A 20,729-nucleotide genomic window follows, 5' to 3' on the forward strand; every position below is an offset into this window, starting at 1 on the left:
TTTAAAAACAAAGTGCTTTGTATTTGGATTTCAGTGATAAATATATTATTTTCTTTAAAAAATGGTAGTGTGAAGGAACCAGGAACAACGTAAGTTTTCTAACTTTTAACTTTGCTAAGTAAGGATATTATTGTTAAAAATTTACTCTATCACCACTATTTTATAAAAAACAGTAACTCTATCACAAAATAATTAAGAAAGGCAGATCCTTGGACTAAAAGGTATATTTTATAAAGGAGGATAACTGACAATTTTACTTTCACATACATAAAAATGTTGCCTTGAACGTGTAAAGATGTGATCAAAACCAGCTCTGGTCTGAGAACTGGCACATGGGAACCACAGCATTATATTGCCCCAAGAGGAGAAAAAGAATTAAACAAAAATTTTGCTTTTTATAAACTACTTGTTCTAAATTAAGGATGCCTGTGTAAATAATTTGGATATCTGACTATCCAGTCACAGTTACAATAGTAAATTGTGTTTTAAGAGAGAAATTCCTTGTATCTTCTTGTAGGAGTCTGAATTTCTGTTGCCATTTATTATAAGTGCCTCTATTTACATCCATAAAGACATGGGGGTAGAGGCTGGTTGCCATCCTAGGAAAGAACAAAGAAAGACATGTTGGTATCTAGGTGATAATCTTACAAATCTCTCCATTTTACCTTTACGTATTACTTTCATTTTGAGAGATCAAAGAAATGAATTCTTTGTCAGTGACAGTCCTTTGATGGGTGGTGCCCCAAAATATCTAAAATTATTTTGGATTATTTTTCTGTAAACTTTCAGATAATATTGATTTTCACTTGTATTTACTTTGAACTAAAACCATAATAGATAATTTCACTGATTTCCATAGTCAGGGAAAAATCATGAGGGTACTATTCCTCCAGGCTTTTTGGATAGTTTCTTTCTCCTGTTCAGAGAGAAATCAAAAGTGCAAAATATATGTATTTTAATTGTTTCCCTTGTAGTTTTTTCTTTAAATATGTGTGTGTGTGTGCGTGTGTGTGTGTGCGCACATTTGTATTTATATGCATATAATATAGCTTGAATATATGGTGCAATGGATATTTTTTAAATATTTAAAGTGAACAGAAAAACTGTAATTTTGTAAAAGGCAATTCTATACCTTGACACCTTTCCTTCTAAAATTCTAAGATAAACTCATTTAATGGAATAAAAAGTATATGATTTTTTCTCATTCAAATTTAAAAACATATATATACTGTGAAATTAATTAAAATCCATGAAACAGAAATTGTTACACTTCACCTGAAGTCCAGGATCCTGTGCTATTAAAAGTTTCCTTATCTCAAGCAGAGCTTTGGCAAAATTGTTTCAAAAAATGTAAAGTAACAGCACAGATTTTCCACTGACATGAAATCATCTTACTTTTGTGAGTTTCAGTTAAGATCTTGATCTTAACATTTTTCATTCATTGCAGCATCGTATAATAGGCACATTTGTTCAGAGAACAACTTTTTTTTTTCTTTTTAATATTTAACTTATAAAACTATGCCAAGAAATGATAGGACCTTGACAAACTGGTTAGAACTAAAGTATTTTAAGTTGGAAACAGCTGTCAAACACGCATGCGTTATTAGGGCACAATGTGTTCGACCTTAATAATATGAGTTATGTGAATCCAGTACAATAGCAGTGCTGCTGATGTTTTCTTAGTGCTATGATAAAATGATATATATGGGATGGTGCTACTAGAAGCATTTTACTTTTAAGTATAATTTCATGGGTTTCTAAAAGATAAGTTAGTGGAGTTTTAAGTAGAAAAGGAAAAAAAAATAACAGTGATACTTAGTACTCTTCAAAAGTCTTTCAATCCAGAAAGAAAAGCACTTTATAAACTCTGAAGCTCATTAACCTTCACAAAATACTGGCCAGTTAGGTGGCAAATGCTACTCTCCTCAGTTCATAGACGAATGAACTGAAGCACCGAGAGCTTAACTGATTTTTCCAATTCACAAAGCAAGTCACGGCGAAAAGGGAGGTCACAGAGAATTCCTGATTATTGGTTCACCTGGGGCTCTACTCTCTGGACAAAATAATTTGTTGAATAAGCACCTATTGATTATAACTTGCTGGAAAATGTCATTTGACATTTGCCCAAATAATTTGCTCATGATACAATCATACTATACAACCTCTAAAAGGACAATATTGCCTGTTTGACCCAAACACTATAATAATTTGGATCAATGCAGGAAAAATTTTAGTCTGCTTTTATATTAAGGTATAAAATATATGAATATTTGAAGAAATTAATACTTTGTTTTCAGCAATAAGTAAAATGAACACCACCCTTATTTGCTTTCTTTAAGGGTTTTTCCAATATCCTGAAGAGGGCAAAGTCATATGTATCTTTATTCAGCTCCTGTAATACAAAACCAAAAAGATAACTGATTTTTTTTTAAATCAGGGGTTTCAAAAAGGTAGGAACTTAATGCTACTTAAAAAAATTAATTGCTATGATATTGATAAAGTTAGGTGAGCAGTTCCTTTTATTATTTTGTCTCCCATTGTATCTATTTTAAATTCTACATAATAAAATATTAAAGTATCACAGTGCTTGACACACATAAAATAATTATTCTCAAAGACAAAATATAAAATAAAAAATGAAGAAATACATATTTGAAAGTGTACAGAAATTTGACCTGCTTTTCACACTATTCTGAAATGTTATTGCATACCAAAAGCTGTTCAGATAAAACTATTCCCAGGCCACAAAATGTTAAAGGATGATCTCATATGTCAGCTTCCTTTAATATGACAAAGCAGATAGAAGTAAAATAATTTTCTCAGTACAAAATAGGCAATGCCTAGAAAATCTTATATCAGTGTTTCTGGAAATTTGGGGATCCTATTGGTCACGTAGTTTCAAATAACAAAAGGCTATCAGAACAGATCCCAACAACCTTGTTTACCTTGATTAAAGTGAAACTGTCATCAGTTTAATTATAGCCAAAAGAATAAGAATATAGAAAAAATAAATGGATGCAAGAAGGAATGAAGAAAAGAAGGAAGAAATGGAGGGAGTGAAAGAGGGAGGGAGGAAGGAACCCAGTGAATAACAGTGGACAACACAGAAAGTTCATTAAACTTAGGGATTTCTCTGTTTTTTTTTTGTTGTTGTTGTTTGGTTTTGTTTGTTTTTTTTTTTTTTTTTTTTTCATTTTCACAGATAGCTTGTTTCTAGTTTTTAGGATTGAATATTCGTATGTTCCTATAAGGGTTCAATAGGCTCAGAAGTGTCGCTTCTTAGATTTTACAAAAAAGAGTGTTTCAAACTTGAATAAAAGGACAGGTTCTATTCTGTGATATAAAACAGCACAAGTGTTTTCACCCATAGCTTGTTTTTAGGGTTTTGTTTGTTTTTAAAAGTGTTTATTTTACTTTAAGTTCCAGAATACATGTGCAGAATGTGCAGGTTTGTTACATCGATATATGTGTACCATGGTGGTTTGCTGTACCTATTGACCCATCCATTAAGCTTCCTTCCCTTGCCCTCCACCTCCAACAGGCTCTGATGTGTGTTAATCCCCTCCCTGCCTCCATGTTTCTCATGGCTCAACTGCCACTTATGAGTGAGAGCATGTGGTGTTTGGTTTTCTGTTCTTGTGTTGGTTTGCTGAGGATAATGGCTTCCAGCTTCATCCATATCCCTGCAAAGGAGATGATCTCATTTCTTTGTGTGGGTGTGTAGTACTCCATGGTATATATGTACTACATTTTATTTATCCAGTCTATAACTGATGTGCATTTGGCTTGGTTCCATTACTTTACTGTTGTAAATGGTGCTGCAATAAACATAACATATGTGTACATGTGTTTTCATAGTAGAATGATTTATAATCTTTTGGGTATATGCCCAGTAATGGGATTGCTGGGACAAATGGTATTTCTGGTTCTAGATTCTTGAGGAATCACCACATTGTCTTCCACAATGGTTTAACTAATTTACATTTTCACCAACAGTGTAAAAGTGTTTCTGTTTCTTTACAGCCTTGCCAGCATCTATTGTTTCTTGACTTTTTAATAATTCACCATTCTGACTAGCATCTGATGATATCTCATTGTGGTTTTGATTTGGATTTCTCTAATGATCAGTAATATTGAGCTCTTTTTCCTATGTTTGTTGGCTATGTAAATGTCTTCTTTTGAGAAGTATCTGTTCATATTTTTTCCCACTTTTGATGGGATTATTTTTTTCTTGTAAATTTCTTTGAATTCCTTGTAGATTCTGGATATTACATATTTGCCAGATGGTAGCATGGTACTAGTACTAAAACAGACATATAGACCAATGAAACAGAACAGAGACCTCAGGAATAACACCACACATCTACAATCATCTGATCTTCAACAAATCTGAGGAAAACAATGGGGAAATCATCTCCTATTCAATAAACGGTGTTGGGAAAACTGTCTCACCATATGCAGAAAACTGAACCTGAACCCCTTCCTTATACCTTATACAAACATTAACTCAAGATGGATTAATGACTTAAATATAAAACTCCAAACCATAAGAATCCTAGAAGAAAACCTAGTCAATACCATTCAGGACATAGGCATGGGCAAAGACTTCTTGATGAAAACACCAAAAGCAATTGTAACAAAAGCCAAAATTTACAAATGGGATCTGATTAAACTAAGGAGCTTCTGCACAGCAAAAGAAACTATCATCAGAATGAACAGGAAACCTATGGAATGGGATTTCAATCTATCTTTTTTCTCCTGTCCTTCTTTCCATTACTTTGTTTATTTCTCATGATTTCTCACTAGCTATTGTAATTATATCTGTTTTTATTTAACTTTTAAGTTCAGGGGTACATGTGCAGGTTCGTTACATACATAAACTTGTGTCATGGGGTTTTTATGTACAGATTATTTTATCACCCAGGTACTAAGCCTAGTCCGCATTAGTTATTTTTCCTGATCCTCTCCCTCCTCCCTCCCCTACACTCTGACAGGCCTCAGCGTCTGTTATTCCCCTCTATGCATCCATGTGTTCTCATCATTTAGCTCAAAATTATAAGTAAGAACATGTGATATTTCTTTTCCTGTTCCTGCGTAGTTTGCTAAGGATAATGGCCTTAAGCTTCATCCATGATGCTACAAATAACATGATCTTAGTTTTAAATGGCTGTGTAGCATTCCATGGTATCACATTTTCTTTATCCAGTCTATGTATCACATTCTCTTTATCCAGTCTACTACTTATGGTCATATAGATTGATTCTATGTCTTTGCTATTGTGAATACTGCTTCAATGAACAAATATGTGCTGCGTGTATCTTTACAAGAGAACGATTTATATTCCTTTGGGAATATACCAAGAAATGGGATTTCTGGGTCAAATTATATTTCTATTTTTAGGTCTTAGAGAAATCGCCACATTGCTTTCCAAAGGTTGAACTAATTCACACTCTCACCAAAAGTGTATAAGCATTCCTGTTATTTTTTGACTTTTTATTAATAACCATTCTGATTGATGTGAGATGGTATCTTATTGTGCTTTTGATTTGCATTTCTTTAATCATCAATGATATTGAGCTTTTCTTCATATGCTTGTTGGCTACACGTATGTCTTCTTCTGAGAAGTGCCTGTTCATGTCCTTTGATCACTTTTTAATGGAGTTGTTTGTTTTTTACCTTGTTAATTTGTTTAAGTTCCTTATAGATGCTGGATACTAGACCTTTGTCAGATGCATAGTTTACCAAAAGGTTTTCACTTTTTGAGGTTGTCTTTGTACTCTGTTAATACTTTGTTTTGCTGTGAAGCACGTCTTTAGTTTAATTAGACCCCAGTTGTTAATTTTTGCTTTTGTTTCAATTGCTGTTGGCATCTTTGTCATGAAATCTTTGCCTGTGCAAAGATTCTGGACATAGGTCCAGAATGGTATTGCTGAAGTTGTCTTCCAGGGTTTTATAGTTTTGAGTTTTATATTTAAGTATTTAATCCATCTTGAGCTAATTTTTGTATATGGTGTAAGAAAAAGGTCTAGTTTAAATCTTCTGCATTTGACTAGCCAGTTATTCCAGCACCATTTATTGACCAGGGAGTCCTTTTCCCCTTGCTTGTTTTTGTCAGGTTTGTTGAAGACCATATAGTTGTAGGTATATGGACTTATTTCTTGGCTATTTTGTTCCATTTGTCTATGTGTCTGTTTTTGTACCAGTACCATGCTGTTTTGGTTATGATAGCCATGCAGTGTAGTTTGAAGTTGGGTAATATGATGCCGCCAGCTTTACACTTTTTGCTTAGAATTGCCTTGGCTATTTGGGTTGTTTTTCGGTTTCGTATGAATGTCAAAATAGCTTTTTCTAGCTCTGTAAAGAATGTCATTTGTAGATTGATAAGAATAGCATTGATGCTACAAATTGCTTTAGACAGTATGGCCATTTTAATGATATTGATTCTCTCTATCTGTAAGCATGGGATGTTTTTTCCATTTGTTTCTGTCTTCTCTAATTTCTTTGAAGAGTGTTTTGTAATTCTCATTGTAGAAATATTTCGTTTCCCTGGTTAGCTGTATTTTTTTAATTTATTCTTTTATAGCTTTATTGAGGTATAACTACTATACAATCAAATTCACTCACATTAGATGTACAATTTAATGAGTTTATTTTTTATTATTTTTTATTTTTTTATGTTGTGAAAGTTTCTTAGTTTGTCTTTTTTATTGCATTTTAGGTTTTGGGGTACATGGGAAGAACATGCAAGATTGTTGCATAGGTACACAAATGGCAGTGTGATTTGCTGCCTTCCTCCCCTTCACCTATATCTGGCATTTCTCCTCATGCTATCTCTTTCCAACTACCCACACTGCACTGTCTCTCCCCTATTTCCCCCCAACAGACCCTAGTGTGTGATGCTCCCCTCCCTGTGTCCATGTGTTCTCATTGTTCAACACCCACCTATGAGTGAGAAAATGAGGTGTTTGATTTTCTGTTCTTGTGTCAGTTTGCTGAGAATGATGGTTTCCAGGTTCATCCATGTCCCTACAAAGGACACAAACTCATTGTTTTTGATGGCTGCATAATATTCCATGGTGTATATGTGCCACATTTTCCCTGTCCAGTCTATCATCGATCGGCATTTGGGTTGGTTCCAGGTCTTTGCTATTGTAAACAGTGCTGCAAAGAACATTCATGTGCATGTGTCCTTATAGTAGAACAATTTATAATCCTTTGGATATATACCCAGTAATGGGATTGCTGGGTCAAATGGAATTTCTATTTCTAGGTCCTTGAGAAATAGCCACACTGTCTTCCACAATGGTTGAACTAATTTACACTCCCACCAACAGTGTAAAAGTGTTCCTATTTCTCCACATCCTCTCCAGCATCTGTTGTCTCCAGATTTTTTAATGATCGCCATTCTAATGGGTGTGAGATGGTATCTCAATGTAGTTTTAATTTGCATTTCTCTAATGACCAGTGATGATGAGCACTTTTTCATATGTTTGTTGGCCTCATTAATGTCTTCTTCTGTAAAGTATCTGTTCATATCCTTCACCCACTTTTGAATGGGCTTGTTAGTTTTTTTCTTGTAAATCTCTTTTAGTTCTTCGTAAATTCTGGATATCAGCCCTTTGTCAGATGGGTAGACTGCAAAAATTTTTTCCCATTCTGTTGGTTGCCGATTCACTCTAATGACTGTTTCTTTTGCTGTGCAGAACCTGTGGAGTGTGATTAGGTCTCATTTGTCTATTTTGGCTTTTGTTGCCAATGCTTTTGGTGTTTTGGTCGTGAACTTCTTGCCTACGCCTGTGTCCTGAATGGTTTTGCCTAGATTTTCTTCTAGGGTTTTTATGATGTTAGGTCTTATGTTTAAGTCTTTAATCCATCTGGAGTTAATTTTAGTGTAACGTGTCAGGAAGTGGTCCAGTTTCTGCTTTCTGCACATAGCTAGCCAGTTTTCCCAACACCATTTATTAAAAAGGGAATCCTTTCCCCATTGCTTGTTTTTGTCAGGTTTGTCAAAGTTCAGATGGTTGTAGATATGTTGTGTCACCTCTGAGGCCTCTGTTCTGTTCCATTAGTCTATATCTCTGTTTTGGTACCAGTACCGTGCTGTTTTGATTACTGTAGCCTTGTAGTATAGTTTGAAGTCTGGTAGTGTGATGCCTCCCGCTTCATTTTTTTTGCTTAGAATTGACTTGGCTATGCGGGCTCTCTTTTGTTTCCATATGAAGTTTAAGGTGTGTTTTTTCCCCAGTTCTGTGAAGAAGGTCACTGGTAGCCTGATGGGGATCGTGTTGAATCTGTAAATTACTTTGGGCAGTATGGCCATTTTCACAAAATTGATTCTTCCTAACCTTGAACATGGAATGTTCCTCCATCTGTTTATGTCCTCTCTTATTTCGTTGAGCAGTGGCTTGTAGTTCTCCTTGAAGAGGTCCTTTATGTTCTTTGTTAGTTGTATTCCTAGGTATTTTGTTCTCTTTGTAGCAATTGTGAATGGCAGTTCGTTCTTGATTTGGCTCTCTTTAAGTCTGTTATTGGTGTATAGGAATGCTTGTGATTTTTTGCACATTGATTTTGTATCCTGAGACTTTGCTGAAGTTGCTTATCAGTTTCAGGAGATTTTGGGCTGAGATAATGGGGTCTTCTAGATATACAATCATGTCGTCTGCAAATAGAGATAATTTGACTTCCTCCTTTCCTAATTGAATACCCTTTATGTCTTTTTCATGCCTGATTGCTCTGGCTAGAACTTCTAGTACTATATTGAATAGCAGTGGTGAGAGAGGGCATCCTTGTCTGGTGCCAGATTTCAAAGGGAATGCTTCCAGTTTTTGCCCATTCAGTATGATATTAGCTGTTGGTTTGTCTTAAATAGCTTTTATTATTTTGAGATATGTTCCATCAATACCTAGTTTATTGAGGGTTTTTAGCATAAAGCGCTGTTGAATTTTGTCAAAGGCCTTCTCTGTATCAATTGAGATAATCATGTGATTTTTGTCTTTGGTTCTATTTATGTGTGAATTATGTTTATAGACTTGAATATGTTGAACCAGCCTTGCATCCCTGGGATGAATCCTAGTTGATCATGGTGGATAAGCTTTTTGATGTGCTGTTGCAATTGGTTTGCCAATATTTTATTGAAGATTTTTGCATTTATGTTCATCATGGATATTGGCCTGAAGTTTTCTTTTCTTGCTGAATCTCTGCCAGGTTTTGGTATCAGGATGATGTTGGTCTCATAAAATGATTTGGGAAAGAGTCCCTCTTTTTGGATTATTTGGAATAGTTTCAGAAGGAATGGTACCAGCTCCTCTTTGTACGTCTGGTAGAATTCCGCTGTGACTCTGTCTGGATCTGGGCTTTTTTTGGGTGGTAGGCCCTTAATTGCTGCCTCAACTTTAGACCTTGTTATTGGTCTATTCAGGGTTTTGACTTCTTCCTGGCTTAGGCTTGGGAGGATGCAAGTGTCTACGAATTTATCCATTTCTTCTAGGTTTACTAGTTTATGTGCATAGAGTTGTTTGTAATAATCTCTGATGATGGTTTGAATTTCTGTGGAATCTGTGGTGATATCCCCTTTATCATTTTTTATTGTATCTATTTGGTTCTTCTCTCTTTTCTTTATTAATCTATTTTGTTGATCTTTTCAAAAAACCAGCTCCTGTATTTATTGATTTTTTGAAGATTTTCTTGTGCCTCTATCTCCTTCAGTTCTGCTCTGATCTTAGTTATTTCTTGTCTTCTGCTATGTTTTGATTTTTTTTGATCTTGCTCCTCTAGCTCTTTCAATTTTGACGATAGGGTGTCAATTTTAGATCTCTCCTTGCTTCTCATGTGGGCATTTATTGCTATATATTTTTCTCTAGAGACTGCTTTAAACATGTCCCAGGGATTCTGGTGTCGTGTCTTCGTTCTCGTTGGTTTCGAAGAACATCTCTATTTCTGTCTTCACTTCATTGTTTATCCAGTCAACATTCAAGAGCCAGTTGTTCAGTTTCCATGAAGTTGTGTGGTTCTGAGTTAGTTTCTGAATTCTGAGTTCTAACTTGATTGCACTATGGTTTGAAAGACTGTTTGTTATGATTTTCCTTCTTTTGCATTTGCTGAGGAGTGATTTACTTCCAATTATGTGGTCAATTTTAGTGTACGTGTGATGTGGTGCTGAGAAGAACGTATATTCTGTGGATTTGGGGTGGAGAGTTCTGTAAATATCTATTAGGTTTGCTTGATCCAGGTCTGAGTTCAAGTCCTCGATATCCTTGTTAATTTTTTGTCTCATTGATCTGTCTAATATTGACAATGGGGTGTTAAAGTCTCCCACTATTATTGTATGGGAGTCTAAGTCTCTTTGTAAGTCATTAAGAACTTGCCTTATGTATCTGGGTGCCCTGTATTGGGTGCACATATATTTAGGACCATTAGCTCTTCTTGTTGCATTGATCCTTTTACCATTATGTAATGTCCTTCTTTGTCTCTTTTGATCTTTGTTGCTTTAAAGTCTATTTTATCAGAGATGAGAACTGCAACTCCTGCTTTTTTTTTTTTTGCTCTCCGTTTGCTTGGTAAATCTTCCTCTGTCCCTTTGTTTTGAGCCTTTGTGTATCCTTGCATGTGAGACGGGTTTCCTGGATACAGCACACCAATGGGTTTTGGCTTTTTATCCAGTTTGCAGTGTGTGTCTTTTAATTGGGGCATTTAGTCCATTTACATTTAGGGTTAATATTGTTATGTGTGACTTTGATCCTGCCATTTTGATACTAGCTGGCTGTTTTGTCCATTAGTTGATGCAGTTTCTTCATTGTGTTGATGCACTTTACGATTTCGTATGTTTTTGGAGTGGCTCGTACTGGCTGTTCCTTTCTATGTTTAATGCCTCTTTCAGGAGCTCTTGTAAAGCAGGCCTGGTTGTGATGAAATCTCTGAGTACTTGCTTGTTTGCAAAGGATTTTATTTTTCCTTCAATTGTGAAGCTTAATTTGGGGGGATATGAAATTCTGGGTTGAAAGTTCTTTTCTTTAAGGATGTTGAATATTGGCCCCCACTCTCTTCTGGCTTGTAGAGTTTCTGCTGAGAGATCTGCTGTGAGTGTGATGGGCTTCCCTTTGTGGGTAACCCAACCTTTCTCTCTGGCTGCCCTTAGCATTTCCTCCTTCATTTCAACCCTGGTGAATCTGACAATTATGTGCCTTGGGGTTACTCTTCTTGAGGAATATCTTTGTGGGGTTCTCCGTATTTCATGGACTTGAATATTGGCCTGCCTTGCTAGGTTAGGGAAGTTTTCCTGGATGATATCCTGAAGAGTATTTCCTAGCTTGGATTCATTCTATCCATCACATTCAGGTACACCTATTAAACATAGATTAGGTCTTTTCACATAGTCCCATATTTCTTGGAGACTTTGTTCATATTCCTTTTTATCCTTTTTTCTCTAATCTTGTCTTCTCATTTTATTTCATTGAGTTGATCTTCGACCTCTGATATCCTTTCGTCTGCTTGATCAATTCTGCTGTTGAAACTTGTACATGCTTCATGATGTTCTCGTGTTGCATTTTTCAGCTCCATCAATTCACTTATATTCCTTTCTAACTTGTCCATTCTCGTTAGCATTTCGTCAAATCTTTCTTCAATGTTCTTAGTTTCTTTGCATTGGGTTAAAACATGTTCTTTTAGCTCACAGAAGTTTCTTATTACCCACCTTCTGAAGCCTGATTCTGTCATTTCATCACACTCATTCTCCATCCAGCTTTGTCCCCTTGCTGGTGAGGAGTTGTGATCCCTTGTAGGAGGAGAAGCGTTCTGGTTTCGGGTGCTTTTATCCTTTTTGCGCTGGTTTCTTCCCATCTTTGTGGATTTATCCACATGTCATCTTTGAAGTTGTTGACTTTCAGATTGGGTCTCTGAGTGGATGTCCAGTTTGTTGATGATGAAGTTATTTCCTTCTGTTTCTTAGTTTTCCTTCTAACAGTCTGGCCCCTCTGCTGTAGGACTGCTGAGGTTCAATCCAGGCCCTGCTTGTCTGGGGATCACCCGCAGTGTCTGCAGAACAGTAGGGGTTGCTGCAAGTTTTTTCTTCTACTGTCTTTGTCCCAGATGGATACCCACCAAATCAGTCTGAGCTCTCCTTTATGAGGTGACTCTTTGAATATATGGGGGTCAGGGAGCTGCTTGAAGAGACAGTGTCTCCTTTATAGGAGCTCAAGTGCACAGCTGTGATCTCTGTTGTTCATTTAGATCTGTTGGGCAGGTACATTTAAGCCTGCTGCAGCAGAACTCATAAATTTTTTTTTTTTTTTTTTTTTTTTACCCAGGTCCTCTGTCCCGGGTAGTTAGGGCTTTATTTGTGAGTTTCCGTTGTGCTGCTGCCTTTTTATCAGGCCTGCCCTGCCCATCAAGGAGGCAGCCTAGTCACTCTCTACCTGCAGAGGCTTTGCTGAGCTGCTGTGGGCTCTGCCCAGATGCTGTGTGAACTTCCCTGCAGTCCTGTTTATATGGGTGTAGTTAGAACTGCCTAGGCACAGCCAGCCCACCTCTGTAATGACGGACTCTCTCAAGTGGTGGGTTGCCTTGACAACGGCGGACTACCTCTGTAGTGGTGGCGTGCCTCGCTAATGGTGGACGCCCCTCACCCACAGAGTTGGACCATCCCGGGTTCAGCTGTGCTTGCTGTGAAACTCTCAACACAGAGCGTTTCTAATTGCTGTTTTTTTTGTGGAGGTGGGACCAGCTGATCCTGATCACCTGGCCCCCTGACTCAGAGCCTTTTTTTTTTAGTTGAACAGTTAACTCTCTCCCAGCTGTTCCAGTCACCTGTTGAAAAGGTGCTGGGATCTATGTGATTTTCCATGTGGTGACTCACTGTGCCAGCTGACATAGCAGTGCTGAGATTCACGGCATTTTTTTTTTTTTTTTTTTTTTTTTTGCCCGGGAATCTCCTGGCCTGGCTCCCTGTTTCAGTCCCCTTTTTAATCAGATGAATGGGCAACTCTGCCTTCCTGGAGCTCCAGTCACCAGCTAAAATGGTGCCCGGGACCATGTATTTTGTATGGAGAACTACCGCCCTGGGGCACGGGCAAAGCAGCCACACCAGCCAAACCAGCCACACTGGTGACCTGTCGGGCTCCTCCACCTGGGAATCTCCTGGTCTGTGGGCAATAAAAATACGTCTGGAAATGTGGCATCCACTCACCCTCTGCACTTTCACTGGGAGCTGGAATCCTGAGCTGCTCCTAATCGGTCATCTTGGTTCTGACTCGGTTAGCTGTATTTCTATATATTTTATTCTTTTTTTAGCAATTGTGAATAGGACTGCCTTTCTGATTTGGTTCTTGGTTTGGTTGTTGTATAGGAATGCTAGTGATTTTTGCACATTGATTTTGTATCCTGCAACTTTCCTGAAGTTGTTTATCAGCTGGAGGAGCTTTTGAGCTGAGACAGTTTTCTAGGTGTAGAATCATGCTGTTTGCAAACAGTGATAGTTTGATTTCCTGTCTTTCTATTTTGATGACTTTTATTTCTTTATCTTGCCTGATTGCTCTGGCTAGGACTTCAAATACTGGGTTAAATAGGAATGATGAGAGAACACATTCTTGTCTTGTGCTGGTTTTCCTCTAGAATGCAACAAGCTTTTGCCCATTCTGTATAATATTGGCCGTGGGTTTGCCATAGATGGCTCTTATTATTTTGAGGTATAGTCTTTCAATTCCTAGTTTATTGAGAGTTTTTAACATGAAGTGGTGTTGAATTTTATTGAAAGTCTTTTCTGCATCTATTGAGATAATCATGTGGTTTTTGTCTTTACTTTTGTCTATGTGATGAATCACATTTATTGATTTGTGGGGCTAAAGCCTACTTGATCATGGTAAATTAGCTTTTTGATATGCTGCTGCCCTTGATTTGCAAGTATTTTGTTGACAATTTTTGCACTGATGTTCATCAAAGTCATTGGCCTGAAGTCTTCTTTTTTGTTGTGTCTCTGCCAGGTTTTGGTATAAAGATGAACCTGGCTTCATAGAATGAGTTAATGAGGAGTCCTTCTTCCTCAATTTTATGGAATGCTTTCTGTAGAAATTGTACCAACTCTTTTCTGCTTATCAGTAGAATTTGGCTGTGAATCTGTCCATTCCTGGGCTATTTTTGGTAGGCCATTTTTTTCTGATTTAATTTTGGGGCTCATTATTAGTCGACTCAGGGATTCAATATCTTCCTGGCTCAGTCTTGAGAGGGGGTATGTGTACAGAAATGTATCCATTTCTTCTAGGTTTTTTAGTTGGTGTACATAAAATTGTTCATAGTAGTTTCTGATGGTTATTTTTATTTCTGTGGGGTCATGGGTAACATCCTTTTTTTCATTTCTCATTTTGTTTATTTAGATCTTCTTTTCTCTTATTTATTAATCTAGCTTGCAGTCTATATATTTTAGTTTAGTTTAGCTTAGCTTTTTGGGAAAGAGTCTTACTCTGTTGCCCAGGCTGGAGTGCAGTGACACAATCTCAGCTCATTGCCACCTCCACCTTCCAGGTTCAGGCAATTCTCCTGCCTCAGCTTCCCAAGTAGCTGGTATTACAGGCATCCACCACCACAACTGACTGATTTTTGTATCTTCAATAGAGGCAGGGTTTCACCATGTTGGCCTGGCTAGTCTGGAACTCCTGACCTCAGGTGATCTGCCTGCCTTCGCCTCCCAATGTGCTGAGATACAGATGTGAGCCACTGCACCTGACCTATATATTTTATTTTTTCTTTCAAAAACCCAACTCCTGGGTTTATTTATCTTTTGAATGTTTTCTCGTGACTCAATTTTCAGTTCAGCTCTGATCATGGTTATTTCTTGTCTTCTAGCTTTAGAGTTGACATTTTTTCTCTTGGTTCTCTAGCTCCTTTAGTTGTGATGTTACATTGTTAAACTGAGATCTTTCTAACTTTTGATGTAGACATTTAGTGCTATAAATTTCCCTCTTAACAATGACTTATCTGTATTCCAGAGATTCTGGTATGTTTTATCTTTGTTCTCATTAGTTCCAAAGAGCTTGATTTTTGCCTTAATTTCATTATTTACCCAAAAGTCATTCAGGAGCAAGTTATTCAATTTCCATGTAATTGTATGGTTCTGAGTGAATTTCTTAGTGTTGACCTTTAATTTGATTGTTCTGTGGCTCAATTGAGTGGTTGTTATGATTTCAGTTCTTGTGGATTTGCTGAGGAGTGTTTCTTATGTGTGATTATGCCTGTGGCATCAGACATCCACTAGGAGTCTTAAAACATATCCCATGGATAAGGGGAAAATATTATATGCGAGAAAAACAAATGGTGAAAAGAAATATATAGGCTCAATATTAAATCCAATAATAAAATACATAAAACGTTAACAGTAGTTTTTTTGGTAATAGAATTAGGAATTATTTTTTCTTTATAATTGTCTTTGTTTTATACTTGGAGGATAAAATTACTTTTATAATCAGAAAATAAGCTTTTTCTCAAGAAAGGAAAGAAATGACTGTCAATGTAGACTAATTTCCAATTATGTGAACAGAGAAAGTAAGAGTTGAGGAGATTTGAGAAGTTAAGGGTTTGAAGCAAGAATTTAGAGGTATGTCAAAAGATAGATTTACATATTTCCAGGGCAAGAAAGATGAGAAGTTTAGCTTTGATTTGCAGCTGAGGTTTTCTCAACTTAAAGACTACTCCATAGAGCATATGAGCATAACTTAAATGGAGAGAAGGCATGATTGGTTCTAATAAGATAATGAAGTTTATGAAGTCTTATCGATTCATTTTTTTAATGCTGTAAACACATGGGCACCCCCATGAGCTCATAAGAGATCTTAAGCAGCAAAGACAAATATAGAGCCCTACCCACAATATAATTTCAAATGGTGTTAAAGCCAAAAATAAATAAGTAAATTAATTAATTAAAAAATATTGTTTATTTACTAAGTTTATCCTTATAGGGAGATACCATATATTGAATGATTGGGGGAAACATTCTACCTTTGCTTTGCTAAAGGCTTGACAAGTATTTAGTAATCAAAACTACAGTAACTTTCTGTTCTTTTTACAAGCAAAATCTCTCTTACATGATTCATTTATTAGTATTAAGATTTAAGTAACTGATCAAATAACATTTAAACCATGACTTACACAGGTAATGTTGGTTAACAATACTCAATATCTTAGATTAGCTTGAGTCATTGGTCAATGGGGAGTAATCTTGGAGAAGCTAAAGTGTTCTCATCATGGCTTTGTTTGGCCTAAAGCTTATGAGCCATGCAGAGAAGTGGTAGCTCCCCTTACCCCTTCCCTGTTTTTGTTGATATGAAACCAATGAAATTTATGGATTGCTTCTGAAAAGAATCATCAAAGCCATTCCAAAGATAGATAGAAACATAGTGGACAGTGATTGAGGGCTGACATAAAATAACTATAGCTACTCTCTGTTCCATGGGCTGCTTCTGACTCTCCTCTCAGGCTGAAAGTTTTTAAATTTTCATCCTGCCCATATTGCTTTTGATGGATGTTCAGCCAACATTCATGTCGTCTGCTAAGTATAGAACCTTGTTAATCTTTGTAAAATAAAGGAATTAGACGAGTTTATTAAATTGTTCATTTAATACTTCCACAAACTTCAGTGCTAAGTCCAAGGCCCTTCACCAACAAATGAGGTTATAAAGATAAATAGAACAAATTTCTGCCATCATGGAGTTTATGGTCCAGTGGCATACGATTCCAAAAACATTTGGATTTTACCACTTATTATTTTATTACATTATCTTCAAATATTTTAGAGAATGTGGAGAGAAAATATAGGGAGGCAAGTGAGGTACACATTGGAATTTCCCACAGATCACATTCCCTCTTGTCAGAGTTCTTTACCTGATATCTGGGAATTATGAAAGCCACGTCTGGACAAAAGAGAGTTCTGTCTGCCTCCAGGGGTCAGTCTCTCCTTGAGAATCCTTTGGAGAGTTGTCTAAAGCCACTTCCAAGGATTGCAGATGATCAGGTAGGAAGAAGCCCTCAAAAATTTTACTTGCATAGAGAAACCAGTTCTATGTTTTCTTAAAGATGTGAATTGAATCTCAAGCAAGTATTTTCCTTTGATTGAGGTACAGAGGCTTTTAAGGGTGTGTGTGATTTCTACATTTACATGCACTTTCATATGTCTCTGAAACCTAGACAAAGGTTTTTGTCTTAGGCCACTGAGAGAGTAAATATCACAAATGAGATTAGAATGCTATACTTTAAAACATCAGGTCTTGTATTGTGTTATTAGATCATACGTTTATTTCAAATAATGTCACATATGTTCAGAATCATGAAGGCATATGACTGAAGGGAAAAAAATAATTGTCTTTAATGTAACTGAATCAGTTAGTATGGGTTGAGAGAGAACTGCATGCATGTACGGTCAATAGGGTAACATTCTAGCCCTACTAAGAAACTACTCAACGGTCACAGTTATGTGCCTTCTAAGAGCTACCTACTGATTAGAAACCCATTCCTTCATTCCACCTTGTCCTGGAAACTCATTTAGCAATTAGCAAAATGAAAAAGCATTCTCTTTCTGGAATTTTGACTTCAGAAGAGGGAATTTAATTTACAAAACTGCCAGCAACTAATTAAAATGAGTAGTCACTGTTGATTTGAAATGGATTTCCTCTGGGAAAAATCACACTTCAGATTGTCAAAAGAGGGTTTATATCCTGATTCTGAAAAAACATCTCTCTCCATTGTAAATGCTTTCCCTGTTCAGTAGACTGATGTTCTTTCAAATTAATGGAATCTGAAACCTTAGGCCACACACAGAAGATGATTGATACTGGAAGGTTAGTTTCATACAGAAATGCTTTACTTTAGAATATTTAAAGGCTCTTATTTCATATTTCATTCTCTCCCCAATTCTTTTGCTTTTGAAATATTATTTTAATTGTGTAATATATAGCCAATGAAATGCTATTTTACATTATTTAAATTAGTTCTAGAAATAAAATATGTTTTAGCTGACCAAATATTTATGTGTACTGAACATTTTCATGAACAATCTCCACAATTGATCAATTTTGTGTTAGTTTCAACCTGATATCACTGTATGTGTCATAATCGGAGGATGTAGAGCAATAATGCTCCCAGGTTTCAAGCAAATCTCTATATGCCTAATGCTATAGTATTTTAAAGCAACCTAACTTTTTCAAGTTTAATTGGGAATTTCATTTTTATTACGTGAAAATATGGACTCTATTTTCTTTCATTAATTAACTTGAATTATTTTGCTTAATTTATAATAAAATAGGCATACTAACTTATTATCCTCAGAGATTTGATAACAAGAAGTGTTCATAACATTCCTGTTTATATAGCTCATACTCAAATTTTTCTTTTAAGGAAGTCAATTTACTACTGAATAAATATTATCAAGAAATAATAAAAATTAAAGGAATTCTATGTTCAAATATAAATATCATTAACCTACTGCTCATAAATATAATGGTAATCTAAACAACAACAAAAAAGTTCCCTTGAATTTGAATAAGTATAGATGACAGAAAATTAAGTGAATCTCAACAATGCAAGAAAATGAACAAGATTAGCACATCATATTTTGGACTTACCATGATCAGTAGATTCAGAAAGAATTTTCTAATTTAATTCTTCTTTTGGGAATACTAGTTTATACTATATGACCAAATTTATATCCTTTACACAATATTTTGAATTTCTGAAGAGAATTGTCGAACCACAGAAAAGAGATACTACTGCTTAACTTTCTTAAATAATCAGAAACCCAGTTTCTAATCGCAAATGACCAGTGATTTTAAACAAGATTTCACTGCATAATTATGTTTTAAAATCTCTAAAAATACTCCAAAGTGAAGGTAACATGTTAATTTAGTTTTAATCTATATATTTATTTGCATATAAATATATATTTTATTATGCCTTATTTATAATGGATTGGAGTTGGTTAGGAATTGTATTATAAGAAAGTATCAAGAAATTCGAAGTAGTATTAACATTTTGGAAGTATTTACTATGAGTCTTCTATTTAGATTACACCACAAGGTATATATAGTATAAAGGAAAAATAAATGTACATTATATAGGAGTATGCCTGAAATATTATGCTAAGAAATAAAACATATTCAGAGAGAATGGATGATTATAAAATGCATAGCAACATTTGTTAGAAGTATAGAGAAGAAATGTGAAGTGTATCAGGAAGATAATTTTATGTCAAATCCATTTTGAACATACAGAAATGGGCCTACAAATCAAAACTTAAATTTTGTTTTCTGGCTATGTGTTGCTCCCATGAAAAACATTGATCGTTGACTTAGCTAATTTATGGGTTAACCTGGGTCATTCTTATTAATTTATCAAAAGCTTTAAAGCCATTAGCAGTGCTGCTCTTTAATCATTTCTCAAATTTGCCCCAGGATTCTTTTCTGAAAACTGTTAGTTTACCTCTCCCATTTTTTATGATATAATCCTCAATCTTTCACTCACCTGTGTGTTCCTAAGGTGGTGATCTGTGCCCCAGTAAATCACTTCAATTTTCCTTAATGGTTAAGGATTAGGAGTTTCCAACTTGAACACACATTTAGATGCTCTTTAATGTATATTCTCTATCGCTTTGTATGCCAAAGGCAATGTGGAGCAAATGACAGCTTTAACAATTAATATATTTTATGTCTTTAGAAATCACTATTAGGAGAATTGGGAAAAGAATTACAGTTGCTTGGGGCATAACCTATTAGAAGAAGCAAAATACCCACATCTGCCCCATAAAAATATCCCACAGACAATGCTATCAGACTATCAGATGAAGAGAGCACAGCTAATTCTTCTTGCTAGAAGTTTACAAAAAAAAAAAAAAAAATTTATACGTCTTAGAATACGTCCCTGACTCAGAAGAGAGCATGGTCAATAATTTCACTGAGCAACAAAACATATGCTACCATTCCTAGGAAAAAATTAGATTCACTTTACACAAACTATGCTTGATGACATCCATTCTGTTTGCTATACTCCATTCCTAAAAATTAACAAGTCTAGCATAAAATTTTAAACTTCATACCAAGACATATACCATGACCTTTTAACAGTTTTTTTCTATAACAATCCCAAATCAAAATAGAAAGGCCAGCTAATGAAGTGGCCTGGCTATGAATGTGGGGTCAACAGAGATTTGTGTTCAGATTCTGGTTTTGCCACTGTCTTAGTTTGTTTATAATATCTGGTTTGCATATTAAGCCGAGTTTAGCTGAAATAATATATAACTGTGCCTAACACAATTCCTAGAACTTAAGGAATATTCATTCATTCATTTCAGTAACCGCTTATACTTATACAGCAGCTTAACTTTATATCTGAGAGGAAGGTAAAGTTATATCGGAGAAAAAAAAAAAAAAAAAGGCTGGGTGCGGTGGCTCACGACTGTAATCCCAGCACTTTGGGAGGCCGAGGAGGGTGGATCACAAGGTCAAGAGACCAAGACCATCCTGGCCAACGTGGTGAAACCTCTTATTTTTGTATTTTTAGTAAAGACTAAAAATACAAAATTAGCTGGGCGTGGTGGCGCGCGCTTGTAGTCCCAGCTACTCAGGGGGCTGAGACAGGAGAATTGCTTTAACCCGGGAGGTGGAGGTTGTAGTGAGCCGAGATTGCGCCACTATGCTCCAGGCTAGTGCCTGGCGACAGAGCAAGACTCTGTCTCCAAAAAAAAAAAAAAAAAAAAAAAA

The 20,729-nt window shown here is 35.9% G+C and overlaps 1 long non-coding RNA gene across 1 annotated transcript; it reads left to right on the forward strand.

Moving 5' to 3' along the window:
• The first annotated feature begins 1,175 nt into the window (after positions 1-1,175).
• On the forward strand, positions 1,176-13,192 carry LOC116534397. The gene is made up of 3 exons (XR_004261694.1): positions 1,176-1,186; positions 1,988-1,990; positions 13,070-13,192. It is a non-coding gene; the product is annotated as an uncharacterized LOC116534397 (long non-coding RNA).
• The last annotated feature ends 7,537 nt before the right edge of the window (positions 13,193-20,729 follow it).

This window comes from Sapajus apella, unplaced genomic scaffold (assembly GCF_009761245.1).
Source record: "Sapajus apella isolate SASKATOON/1434 unplaced genomic scaffold, GSC_monkey_1.0 scaffold87, whole genome shotgun sequence".
NCBI lineage: Eukaryota > Metazoa > Chordata > Mammalia > Primates > Cebidae > Sapajus > Sapajus apella.